This window comes from Carassius auratus, unplaced genomic scaffold (genome assembly GCF_003368295.1).
Source record: "Carassius auratus strain Wakin unplaced genomic scaffold, ASM336829v1 scaf_tig00027515, whole genome shotgun sequence".
Classification (NCBI taxonomy): Eukaryota; Metazoa; Chordata; class Actinopteri; order Cypriniformes; family Cyprinidae; genus Carassius; species Carassius auratus.
Window position 1 is genome coordinate 318,868 of NW_020525600.1, and position 14,542 is coordinate 333,409.

At 34.2% G+C, this 14,542-nt stretch overlaps 1 long non-coding RNA gene across 1 annotated transcript; it reads left to right on the plus strand.

Annotated features, from left to right (window-relative positions):
* Window positions 1-10,198: 10,198 nt before the first annotated feature.
* On the plus strand, window positions 10,199-12,392 carry LOC113079259 (uncharacterized). The gene is made up of 2 exons (XR_003281673.1): window positions 10,199-10,272; window positions 11,850-12,392. It is a non-coding gene; the product is annotated as an uncharacterized LOC113079259 (long non-coding RNA).
* Window positions 12,393-14,542: the final 2,150 nt, after the last annotated feature.

A 14,542-nucleotide genomic window follows, 5' to 3' on the forward strand; every position in this document is an offset into this window, starting at 1 on the left:
GAGGTTCACCAATCTGCAATAAATATATAAATACATATTATTTAATAATTAAATTAAACAGCCTTTGGTGCAAATCCCAAAATAATACTGACCTTACGTTTGTATCAGTCACTGCTCTCTTCCTTCTATATTGATGTGTCCACTGCTAAAATAACATACTACCATAACAAAATTAACAATTTGTCTAACTCTCACATGCTTTTTAAAACATTTTCCTCACTCCTTTGTCCTCCTCCTCCACCTCCTGCTTTATCTCTAATAGCTGACAACTTTGCCACGTTTTTCATTAATAAAATTAAAAACATCAGTGCACAATTTTACACACCACAATCTGTCAAGTTCATATCACCAGCAAACACACTCATTTACATTCATCCCTTCACTCTATGACAACACTTATCCTGCTTGATCTGTCCGCTGCTTTTGACACGGTTAACCACCAGATCCTCCTATCAACGCTACTGGCAAAGGGCATCTCAGGAACCACACTTCAATGGTTTGAGTCTTACCTATCAGATAGGTCCTTCAAAGTATCTTGGAGATGTGAGGTGTCCAAGTCAGAACATCTAACTACTGGGGTGCCTCAGGGCTCAGTTCTTGGACCACTTCTCTTCTCTGTCTACATGGCATCATTAGGTTCTGTCATTCAGAAACATGGCTTTTCATATCACTGCTATGCTGATGACACTCAACTCTGCCTCTCATTCCATCCTAATGATCCGATGATAGCTATTCACATCTCAGCTTGTCTAACTGACATTTCTTCCTGGATGATGGACCATCACCTTCAACTCAACCTTGCCAAGACAGAATTGTTTGTGATTCCAGCAAACTCAACGTTTCATCACAATTTCACCAACAAGTTAGGCACATCAACCATAACTCTTTCAAAATCAGCCAGAAGCCTTGGATTTAAGAAGATCAAGCCCTTTCTTTGGGAACATGCAGCACAACTCCTTGTTCAAGCTCTTGTTCTGTCCAGGCTGGACTATTGCAATGCTCTCTTGGCAGGTCTTCCAGCCAATTCTATCAAACCTTTACAATTAATTCAGAAAGCGGCAGCAAGATTAATTTTTAATGAGCCAAAAAGAATACACGTCACACCTCTATTTATAAGTTTTCACTGGCTTCCAATAGCTGCTCACATAAAATTCAAGGCACTGATGTTTGCATACAAAACTAACACTGGCTCTGCACCCATTTACCTAAATTTGTTACTTCAGACTCATGTGCCCTCTAGAAGCTTGTATTCTGCAAGTGAATGTCGCTTGATTGTGCCATCCCTAAAAAGCACAAAGTCACTTTTATGGACTTTTAAATTAAATGTTCCTCCTGGTGGAATGAATACATACATGCTGTTATGTTCTCTACTGAGTTTTATTGCAGTATTTCTGTATGTTAGTGAAGATCAGGCCCGTCATCTGGGATGATTTCTGTCATGCTCAGCTGTGATCTGTGCTCGTTCTGTGAAGGGTTAATGTGTATGAGAGCGAATCAGATATTTGTTTGTGCGCCAGCTGACATGTCTGCAGATGAATAGATTGAAAGGCAGTGGAGGCTGGTATTCTTTCTCTGGAAAGCAGATTCATAATTACATCTAATCAGATCTGTGGGCACAGTTTTTATCTCCACAGACAGAAATGATGGTTCAGACTCATGAGAGCGCTGAGATGAAACACTGACCCACCGACAGGAGGATGATCAGTGGTTCACTCTCTAAAGATCCTCCTGATGCTTTCTTCAAACCTGAATATGTATGATACGGCATACTATTAAAATACTTGCTCTATCTCTGAAATATGCCGTATGAACATTTTCATATGAAATACACAAAGAACATTTTTCTAAATGTGAAGCAAACAACTAAAATACTACACCACTATTTGATACCCTCTTGAATTACACACTCTATTTAATATTTAATCACAATAAATAATTCAAATTAAATGGCTTAAGCAATTATATTTTTCAGATTGAAAAACCTTTTCACACCTTTTTACTTTGAAAGCTATATATATATATATATATATATATATATATATATATATATATATATATATATATATTTTTTTTTTTTTTTTTCAACCTTAAAATATATGACTTTTATTACATTTTGAACAATTTCAATAATTTTCAATTATACATTTAGGGTACACATACGTACATACATACTTTGTTTCAGGCTGCAGATCACATGAGGAACTAACATCCACCACATTCAGCCTCCATCATTGTGTACCTGCACACCTACACACACACACACACACACATCTGGGTCTGTGTGAATCAGCAGAGGAGGAGCGCTTTGTGTGCGTGAAGGTCAGCGCTGACTGAATAGAGTTCACTTATAATACAGGAGGAAAGAGCACTTCTGTACAATCCAGAGAGAGAGAAAGAGAGAGGGAGGGAGAGAGAGAGAGAGAGAGAGAGAGAGAGGGAGAGAGGGAGAGAGAGAGAGAGAGAGAGAGAGAGAGGGAGAGAGGGAGAGAGGGGGGGGGGGGGGTTATTGATCAGAAGTTGCTTTATCAAACCCATTAAGACTTATTGGAGGGGTTTTTTTTGGATTTAAGATGTTTCTGACCCATATGAGCTAAATTATTAGGACATGCTTGAAATGCAGTATGCACATTTTAATGAAACAAATAAGCTAGAGCTGTTTTTGCCTAAATGTGTAGTAAAAAAAAAAAAAAAAAAAAAAAACATTATATATATACACAGCAAAATCCCGTGTTAATTTAACACTCTGAGTGTGGACTCATATAAACACTGAAGCAGTGTTAAAAGTAACACTGCAGCAGAGTTGAAGTTAATGAGATAATTAAGAAGTTAATTGAGTTATGATTGAGCATTATTGAGGACACCTGATGTTAACAAGCAGAAACACAAATGAGAAAAATCACAATTTGTGTGTCACCATTATAGTGTTCAGTGTTTGCTTTAGTTGGGATCTTGGCTTGTAACTTTTTACTTTTAAAGTTTGTTTGTCAAACCAAGAGCAAAAATCATCGCGTGTTGATGATTATGTTTTAATATAATCGTTGTTTGACATGAATCACTGAACTCATTTACAGTCTCTTCTCAAAGTAAAACTTCCATTATTGATTGTCACAGCTTTGATTTCACAATGAAAAAATCTGTATTTTCTATACATTTTGTAGGTATCTCTTGCAAGTGATTCTGATTTTTTTTTTATTAAATAATTCAAATTTTAGGCACACACAGATAACAATAATCAGCGTATGAATCTCAACAATGGTGACAAACAGCATATTCAGATAAACAGACCATCTATGAACATCACAAAACTAGACACTAAAAATGAACATAAAAACAGCAAAAATAAAATATAGTTAGAATAAAAAGTTAAAAGACAGTTCAGCTCATAATTTATTCATGCCGCAATGCATGATGGGAGCCATGGATGAGTTTTTATTGGCTACAACATGCTTTTTTGATGGTCACCGTTGTTGTGATGCTCACGCTGATTCCTGATGTCTGTGTGTCTAAACAAAAGATTACTTTTTTTACGTAGAACTAACGATTAAAAACATGTCATACTATGTCAGAAATGCTGGGTTGCTTACTTTTCTTGTTCACTTAATTTATGTATGCAGTAAAGAAACTTAAACTCAGGCATCCAGGTCACTCTATAACAAATAGCTCAAATCACAATCAATGGCACACATGATTGCCTTTGCTGTGGTCTGTCTGTATGATATAATTCAGTAACCACAGCCACATAAAATCTAAAGATAATAACTGAAGGGTCAAGATCCCAACTAAAGCAAACATTGACCACTATAATGGTGATACACAAATTGTGATTTTCTCGTTTGGTGATTATGCTTGTTAACATCAGGTGTCTTTAATAATGGTCAATCATAACTCAATTAACTTCTTAATTATCTCATTAACTTCAACTCTGCTTTAGTGTTACTTTTAACACTGCTTTAGTGTTTATATGAGTCCACACTCAAGAGTGTTAAATTAACACTGGGGATTTTGCTGTGTATGTATATATATATATATATATATATATATATATATATATATATATATAGTGTTATGAGTGGGAATGTGTTTTATAACATATTTTGGAAAATATATATTTCTTTTATTATAAATATAGATATAATAATATAATAATATATAAATAATATATTCGAAGTAGATGGACAATACACAAATATTTATTAAGAATAGTTTAAGAAAATATATAACATATATGATATTTAGTGTATATTATTGTATTATAAAAAGTAAAAAAGTAAATATTATGCAGAAACAAACTATATCTAAAATATTTCCAAAGACAATAACTGTACTGGACTTATTGGACTGGACTTGGGCTGTGATCTTTTAGAGACATTGAGACTTCTCTTTTGAAACCCTAAATTAAATGCTTGTGAGATTTATAAAAAAAAAAAAAAAAAACACTTTCCTCACAAGATATTTGCATGTGTTTCTGTAGCGGCTCTAGTTTCCGCTAGTTTCTGTAGTGATGCGCGGTTGTCATGGCAACAGAACCTCTGTTCTGTCCTGTCCTCGCGCAGCGTCCTTCATGAGCCGCTCAGAGTCAGGTGCCTGCTTCCCTCAACAGACACTTCTTGTGCAGAACGAAAGACAAGCAGAAGCATTCATTACTAATACTCTTCTAATGAGTACACTAAAGCTTTTACAGTCGTGTGAAGAAACAGAGTTCACGCAAGGAACACTTGTTAAAAGTTAGGACAAAACATTCCGAAAGAAATGTAAAGTATCCAACATTTATTTAGAACATTCTAAATATTGCTACAAGTGTGACTGCATCATAATAATTGCTGTAAATAATGTTCATCGTCTGGCTGACTACGTCTTGTATTCATTTTTCATATGCGCACAAACTGACAGTCACCACTTATAAGCGACTACTAAATATTGTAGAAACTTAATTTTCTGTAAAGTTGCTTTGTAATGATTTGTATTGTAAAAAGCGCTATAAAAAATAAACTTGAATTTTGGGACTTGGGATTTAAAAATTGACATTGAGTAATTAATATCAGGAAATCGATACTGTTAACTGTTAAATGTCAGTAATATTCACACCTGTTTGCCAAATATTTCCCTGTATTTGTGTTTGTCCTGTTTTTGCCTGATGTGAAATTTAACCTCTAAAAAGATCCTATGACAAATGATAATAATTTTATTGTAGCTGTTATTCTTACAGAAACTGTACACGGTTTATTTAGTTGATTTGTGCAGATACTACATGAAACACCTGGATCAGATCAAGCTGAAGTCATGGAGATGTTACGCAGCTTGAGAAGAGACGAGAGACGGACAGGTGTTTGCTGGAGGAGGAGAGGGACTGGCACGCAAGGCCGGACACAGACCTAATCACACACCAACTGTGGAAGAAAGAAAAGATGTGATGACAGGACACAGTGATGTAAAACCAGAGAGTCGGCCGCTGGGATTATTGTTTTCTAAGTTCCTCACAAAACCTGTTGAGAACACGTCTGGGTCTTTCATGTCAATAAATAAACAAATAACACAGTATATTACATTTTAAACAATTTTAGCAATGTTTTTTTTTTCTTCTAATTATTAAGTTATACATTGTATGACTATCTTATTTTTTTTTCATTTTAATTTTGTTATATGTTAAATTTAATTTAAATTTAGTTGAAGGCATTAAACTGATCTCATAAACAGAAAGTAATTCAGATTGGATGCCTGCCGTTCTGTTTTGCTGACACAGATAATGAGCTTGACTCATTATGATCATTTCCATTATTTTCTTTTATTCTCCGATCACACGAGAGTTTCCACCGTGTTTAATGACATTTTTTAATGATATTCAGTCATGATTTGTGATAATATCCGCAGCATCATTCTAATTTTCTCTAAAAACATCCCAGACTGAAAACCTGAACGCTGCGTCGCTCCACAATTACTTTGTTTGTGTAGAACAGGCCTGAAATACAGCCTCTGCCCTCTGTATGATTATTCATGGTTTTAATGTGAGATATTATTCAATAATCATTAAATGAAAACACCATTGTGCTCGACAGCTCTCAGCGAGGACATGCTTTTCAATGTCTCGTGGAGCGCTGGAGATCCGCGGCCTTCAGAATGAAAGAAACCATTCAACACATCTCAGACATTCAGTGAATTTCAATGCAGTTCATTCAGCTGCCGGGTCGTAAGAAACAGAAAGCGGAAAAATATTAGGACAAGACCTGCCTTACAAACTCACATCCTGCCTGAAATCAAAAACTCAGTGTTTCTTTAAAGCAAGGCCTCGTGGGAGCTCTTGATCGGTCAAAGCTGCTGCTGACAGAAGATGACAGAAAACATGCTAGGACTTTCATTTTTGGAGATTGTTCTTCATCTTTAAAATGTCCATCCTGTTTTGATGCTGGTCTTGGCTCTGCAGTGTCATACAAACAACATGAGGAGGCGATGTTGTTAAAAAAAATTAAACCTGAAATTGCAAGTTTTTGACCTGTATTAAATCTATAATATCATAGCAATGTCCAAAAGTCTCCACATAAAGGCATTACAAGGACATGAATTTTGAAATGGATTTTTATTAATAGCCATTCTTTAGTTTCTGTATACACACCAGCTGTTGGAGAAATCTTTGTGTGGATGCTTGTGTAATTTATCAAATAGACACTTAATGTACTTCCATTCATTTTTTAATTAAACTTTACAAAATAGTTTAATGCTCAAAATATAATTAGTAAAGTGGGAAAAAGAATGTTGCCACAGTTACAAATCAGGAAGAATCAGCTTTACACTCAAAATACTTTCATGCAACTGTCATATTTTTATGTTTTGAAGGCATACGATGGACTTTGGTTGAAGTAGCCTAGTTAGTGAAAATACTGAACTTGGCCACATGCGCAAAAACACGTGTAAGTGCAAGACAGAAGGTGCTACACATTCGTTTTTTCATAGAATCAGCAGCTATCTGTGCTATCTAAATATACAGTTAGTAAATGTTATGTAAAGATTTAATGTATTTAGTTATCAAACAGTCAGAAACCCCAAAACAGTCAAGCTTTTCTGTTCAGCCAGGACAGGTGGGTGTTTGTGGAAGTGACATGACATTCAGTCAAGTATGGTGACACATACTCAGAATTCGTGCTCTGCATTTAACCCATCCTAAGTGCACACACACACACACACACACACTGTGGCACCCAGGGAGCAGTCGGGGGTTCGGTGTGGTTTTGCCGGCCTGAGACATCTGTAGATTGCAGATGCTTTCCAGATCACCAGATCATTAACAGACATCTTGCAGACGTGCGTGTGCTATCTGGGAAGGGCACCTCAGTCGTGGTTTTGCCGGCCTGAGACTCAAACCCACAACCCTAGGGTTATGAGTCAAACTCTCTAACCACTAGGGCACAACTTCCCCCTCTTTTTTTAAAGTGAAAGGGAAAGAATTATATGTGAAGCCCTCCCTTTGAAAGTAAGAAAGTGACGCCCACACTACGTCCATTTTTCTCAAAATATAGACATAGCCTACACTGGCAGGGCTGATATATGAGGGAAATTAGAGATGATTAGATATTTAAAATATGTGGGAACTGGATTCTTCACTGTCATTGACCTCAGGGTGTATGGGGTTGACCATTTTGTCTTCCAACACAACTCTAATATATCACATGTAAACAATATTGTAATTTTCAGAGAATTTCCTTAGGCAACATCACCTAAAGAGAAACCTATATTTAAGGCAAAATTAGATATTATGCTTTTTACATGCAATGGTCAGTTTTTGCCTCCATAACATTACTAGTGAAAAAAAAGTAACAATGTTTTATATAAAGCCTTTTTTAAATTATTATTGGTTTCTCATGCAGAGAGATCACTTTATATGTCATATAATATTACACTTTGTTTTTTTTATTTTTTTTTTATGGCTGTTACAGCATTTAAAAGTGAAAATAGGTGTCCAAAACCTCCTCTGTGGAAACTTCAACACTTTTATTAATTCTGTTATCCTCACGTGTAAGTCACTTTGAATCAAAGAGTCTGCTAAAAGAGTAAGTGTAAATCTAATATATATATATATATATATTATTCAAGCCTGTTAAACTTAATTTCCTATATGTATATGTGTGTGTGTGTGTGTGTGTTTTGTTTCACTTGGATGTGAGAGTCTCTCACTATAGCCACCGCTTAAAAACAAAAAACAAAAAAAAAACAACACCTTTCCAACCAAAATAAGGAAGCATACCAATGGTCTTTTCTGAGGGTCTCTTCTTGTAAATCATGGCTGTTTCTGTCAAAGCACTGTATACTTTAAGTTTCACTTTTCACTGCGAAAATGTTTCGTTAAGCCTAAAGGAGAACTAAAAACTTCACAAAACCTGCTGAGCACAAGCAACAGGTGATTCTAGACAAGTATGCTAAGTTTTAAGGAGATCGGGCTGGCACTATAACATTCATAAACGTTAAAAAACAGAACAAACAGGATTTGGGTGAGACTCTGACACAGACAATGGAATAATAATATGATCTGTGGTGAATAAAGTACATAAAAGCCTTACTCAAGAAAAAGTACAGATATTTTAGCAGAAAATGGCTTTGGTAGAAGTTGAAGTCACCATTTATAATATTACTTGAGTAAAAGAGATATTGCTTAAGGAAAAGTAATTGATATTAATTGTACTTAAGTATGAAAAGTATTTTAAATTAAAATTACTTAAGCATTGAAAGTAAATGCAAAATGGAAAAGGAAAAAATGTTTATTTACCGTTTTAATTTAATTATTTAATTATTCTGTGTTGTATCTTTTTGTTTGTGCTCATGTCACTCATGTCTTTGGGTTCTTTCATTGGGCTGATTGGTGGACCTTACAAGTGCATTTCCCAAGACAGTGAAAGAATTTGAAGAAAAATTAATGTACATCATTCATAGTATGAAACACAGTACGAAAAACTCAGACTGCTCAGTGTTTAGTTATGTATTATGTGATATCTGGAGCTGGTTGAATAAAATGCTTACATTAGAGTCATCAAAGTCTTAAAATATTTTCTTTGGATTTTTTTTTTTTTTTTTTTTTTTTTCAGTCTTTATTGGTCTACTTCTGAAAAGTAAGCTTGATTACCCCTTGAGAAACAGTTTTAATAGTGACAGAGTTGTATGTAACTGGCCCCAGTCAGGACATATATACAGTGATGTGATGGCCGTGACGTGATCTTATAGTAAACAGGATAGAAATAGAATAGATAGAGGGTCAAGTTATTTTATTTTAATAATTAATAAAAAGGAAAACATGTAGAATAGAAACAAAAAAGAAAACACTAGTTACAAGTTTTATTTTTGTTTAGTTTTAATAAACAAAACACCAAGAATGGAGACCCATACTCAGAAATTGTGTTCTTAATTTAACCCATCCAAGTGCACACACAGTACTGAACACACACACACACACACACACACACACACACACACACACACACACACACACACACACACACACTGTGAACACGGGGGCATTTATTTAGTGAATAATGTATGTACATTTTTCTGTTCAATGTTGGGGTCAATATAATTATTTTATGTTACTTAATAATCTTAGTTTTGGTTTTGATAGAAGAGGACAAAATATCATCCAAAACCAAACCCAAAGATTATAAAACAATAATCTTCAGTATTTAAAACTTGACATGAGAGTGTCAATAGCTTCTTTGTAACAACATATATTTTTTATTAATATTTTTGTTTGCATATTAGCAGAGCTCTAAATGAGGTAACTTAAGCTCCACTTACAACATCTTCACATCTATCTTAACTGTGTGAAATAGTGTCTTCTAGAAAAGCCATGGATACTAAAGACTGCTGAAGTGAATAGAAATATATGTCAGGGGTGTTTCGATTTTTTTGAATTATTGAAACTTTTATTTAAGCTAAAAATTTACAAAACCATAGTAACATGGCAATTTCCATGAAATTCAGTTTTCCTCCCATGACTTACTGTAAATGCCTTAAATCTGAAAGAGTTTTATGAATCATCTCAGTTTACAGGAAAGACTTACACATAATTATTAGCTAAGTGGTTTTCCCTTAACATCTCGATAATAATCTTGACCTCAGCTTCCCTCACGTGTTTACTCAGAGGTTTTGTTTTGCATTAGTGTCTCTCATCTTCTGATATCATTTCCTCCAGTGATTGTAGTATAAAAACCCCAGCGGTGATCTGAGAGACACTCAACACTGATTTAAAGAAGCTCAGCTGATAAACTCCAGCTTCAACAGCACCTGTGACCTCAGGTTAGTATGGACCTTCTTGTTGGTGACATTTGACTTTGTCATGTTTAGTATGTGTACAGCACGTTTAGCATGTATAGTGGGCTAAGTTTATTTCATTTTGTAAAAATAATTAATCAAATTATTATTGTGAATATTGTGTCATGGATTAATATCTTAAAAAAGGACATATCAAATATGTCTATAATGTAATCACCCATGTGTTAACAGCTTTTATTTATGTTATTTTACTGTATTTAAGTACGTATAATTATATATTTCTGTTCAGTGTTTGTGTCCATAGAACAGAAGATTTTTGAAGTGCTGCATTTATTAGATAAAAACTGTGAAATTATGATTTTTTTTTTTATTCAGAAAAAATAAAAAATAAATAAAACCCTTAAATTTTAAAATGTTTTCCTGTGGTCTTTCAGGACCTTTTGTAACCATATTAATGTCATTATCCCAGGTAGGAACGTTATTATTCTAAGAATGTTCCAAGAACATTACATATTCTGGGAATGTTTTCAGGAGCAAGTTTTATTTTAGTTCCCAGAATGTTCTGCTAAAAGGTAGGATAATTGTTTATTGAAGGATTGTTTATTGTGTTCCTGTAGCACAATTGGTAGAGCATTGCGTTATCAAGTGCAAGGATGGGGGGTGCATTAACTTTATTTTTTAATTTTATTGAAATATTATTAGAACATTGTCGCCTAGTATTCAAAGTAAAATAATTTGGTAGCATCCCATTGGACATTGGATGTGTACTCAAATTTTGCTCAGATGTCAAATTTTGGTTGAATGTTAAAGCCCAACCTTTGCCATCTTCAGTAACTCCAACAACAGAATTTTCAACTTCACTTATTATAAACCAGATTGACTTTATCTCTATCTTACATTTAAAAAAGGTCTTAGTGAGATTAACAGAGGTTTAGAAGCTCATGTCTATTTAAAAGTAATAGTTTGGTTCACAACACTGCAGTGATTTACGAGGTAGCTGACGTACGAGGATGCTGATGTGTTGTCTTTGCTATTGGGCACACCAGAAAACACACACACACACACACACACACACACACACACACATACACACACACACACACACACACACACACACATATATATATATATATATATATATATATATATATAATGCTAAGGACTTAATTTAGACAACTTTAAAGGGTCCTGATTTTAAAATTGTTGTATCTCAGTCAAATATTGTCCTATCCTAACAAACCATAACTGGAACATCAGTGGAAAACTTATTTATTCAGTTTTTAGATGATATATAAAGAATTTATTATTATTGTTATTTTTTTTTTATTGACCCTTAGGACTTGTTTTGTGGTCCAGGGTCACATTTGTGTACTGTATGTTCATGAATGTTTGTGTGTGTTTGTATATGGATGGTAACACTCTTAATTGTTTACATAATACATAGGATAAATTTATAAATATGCACATATAAATCTAAATTAAATATAATAATAATAATAATAATAATAATAATAATAATAATAAAATGCACATGCAATTTTACCCTTTTCCTTTTAATGCAGTAAAAAACATTAATACTAAACAAAAATGTTGTCTCGCAGGGATTCTGTGACAGTATGGATTTTTTCAAAACGGTGGGTGCCGTGGCCTCGGGCTTGGCGGAGGGGACGGTGGGCATGGTCAGAGCTGTGGTGGACGTCCCAGTGGGGATGGTGAAAGGAGCCACTGACAGCATTATAGAAGCCAGCAGTAAACTCAACAGCGCCAACTCACCCGGTGAAGGAGTGGATGCCGTCTTTAGTCTGCTGACGTCTCCAGTGACTGGCGCGGTGGCCGGAGGAACCAAAGAGATCGTCAAAGCACCTGGAAAACTTGTGCAGAGTGTGACTGAAGGCGTTACAAAAGTTTTAGATGACTAGGAAGAATTAACAATTTTAAAAGCATGTAATCACATAAAAGCACATTAACCTTGCAGTAACCTTTGATCTTAGAATCATCAAAAAAAAAAAAAATGTGATGTGAAAAATAATTTATACACTCACAGGTTTGATGGTGTCTACAAATTACTTAATGTATTATCATAAATCAGCACTGATCATTTCACATTTATGAAAGTTATGCTAATTAAACTTTGTCACACATTTTGATTTTGTGAAAAATGTCTCTTATGCATTTATTTTCAGTGTTTGAATGCTCAGTTCTTAACTTAAGTATGTGAATACACACTTAGCAGGGAGTTTGACTGACAGGCAATCTGTCCAATAAACAAACCAGGGATGTGGGTCAGGGTATATTCTACAAGTGGGTATAACTGCAGACCAGAGAGCTCCTAAATGGGGCATGAACTCCAAAATTGGGCAGAACCTCAAAATGGGATGGGGTGTCCTTTCACAAAGACTTTCAACTATGGCTGTGGCGTTCAGCCAATTGTTACTGACTTACATTTCAAAATAAAACTTTATAACTTAAACATTGTTTCTAGTTCATCTAAAATAAAATATGCTATATAAATAAATATTCTCCGTGAGAGCAGACCCCAAAGCTCATGGCCAGTGGTGTTTGGACCCAAGTCTGAATCTCTGCTTCATGATGTAAACGGGAATCACTCAGGAGCCATCCCAGCGGAGGGAAAAATTTTTACTCTATTGTTTTATTATTAGGATTGCTGGGGGGACTGATTTATACAGTATGTGGACAAGTTTTGCCAGATGCCAACAGATGAGAAAAAAAAAAAAAACTCTCTGTAAAGAGGATGAACAAGCTACATCTAATCTCATCCAAAAATAAAACATACAAACATTAGACTGGTAAATTAAAGAGCTTACTAAAATCTATTTTGAACCCAAAAGTAAAGAAAACCACAGTCATCAAGTAGCTTTTAGGTAGATACTAATATATATATATATATATAGGTGTCATACAAAACACCATTATCATAACACACAGCACTAAAATAATAAACATAAATTTAACAACATAATGAGCCAATTAAGTTTCCAGAGATTGACCCTTTTGTGAACCACTTGGCTGAAAAGCTTAAAGCTTCATGAGGCTTCATCTTGCCATCACTACCTGTATCGTATCTATGTAAGCAACAAAAATGTGAACTTGAAAAAAAAATGACCTCATGTGCATGCATATAATGTTTTCGAAGGGAGTTTCATGATCGCCAACTACTGACCTGGCTTATATAACATAGTTTTATTTAGCATAGTGTTTATTTTGTTTGTTTGCTTGTTTTCAATGAAATCAATATTTTGTGTAAATATTACTTATTTTTTCATTTTATTCTACTCATTTTAATGGTTTCTTGTAAGTATCTAATTTGATTATTTCTAATTAATTATAATGTTTTAAAATGAATTAATAATATTGCATTTAAAATTAAAAAAAAAAAACAATATTGAGTAAATAAAGTTAATAATGTATTACTGTGTACATGTTAACGTCATCATTAGTGTTTTGACTTGTATATCTACTAAACATATATTGTTCTTCACTGGGCAAAGCTACATCCACACAGCAAAATCCCCAGTGTTAATTTAACACTCTGAGTGTGGACTCATATAAACACTGAAGCAGTGTTAAAAGTAACACTGAAGCAGAGTAGAAGTTAATGAGATAATTAAGAAGTTAATTGAGTTATGATTGACCATTATTGAAGACACCTGATATTAACAAGCAGAATCACAAACGAGAAAAATCACAATTTGTGTGTCACCATTATAGTGGTCAGTGTTTGCTTTAGTTGGGACCTTGGCTTATAACTTTTTACTTTTTAAAGTTTGTTTGTCAAACCAAGAGCAAAAATCATTGCGTGTTTGACATGAATCACTGAACTCATTTACAGTCTTTTCTCAAAGTAAAACTTCCATTATTGATTGTCACAGCTTTGATTCCACAATGAAAAAAATCTGTATTTTCTATACATTTTGTAGTTATCTCTTGCAAGTTATTCTGATTTTTTTTTAATTAAAGAATTCTAATTTTAGGCACACACAGATAACAATAATCAACGTATGAATCTCAACAACGGTGACAAACAACATATTCAGAAAAACAGACCAACTCTGAACATCACAAAACTAGATACAAAAATATGAACATAAAAACAGCAAAAATAAAATATAGTTAGAATAAAAGTTAAAAAGACAGTCCAGCTCAAAATTTATTCATGCCGCAATGCATGATGGGAGCCATGGATGAGTTTTTATTGGCTACAACATGCTTTTTTGATGGTCACCGTTGTTGTGATGCTCACGCTGATTCCTGATGTCTGTGTGTCCAAACAAAA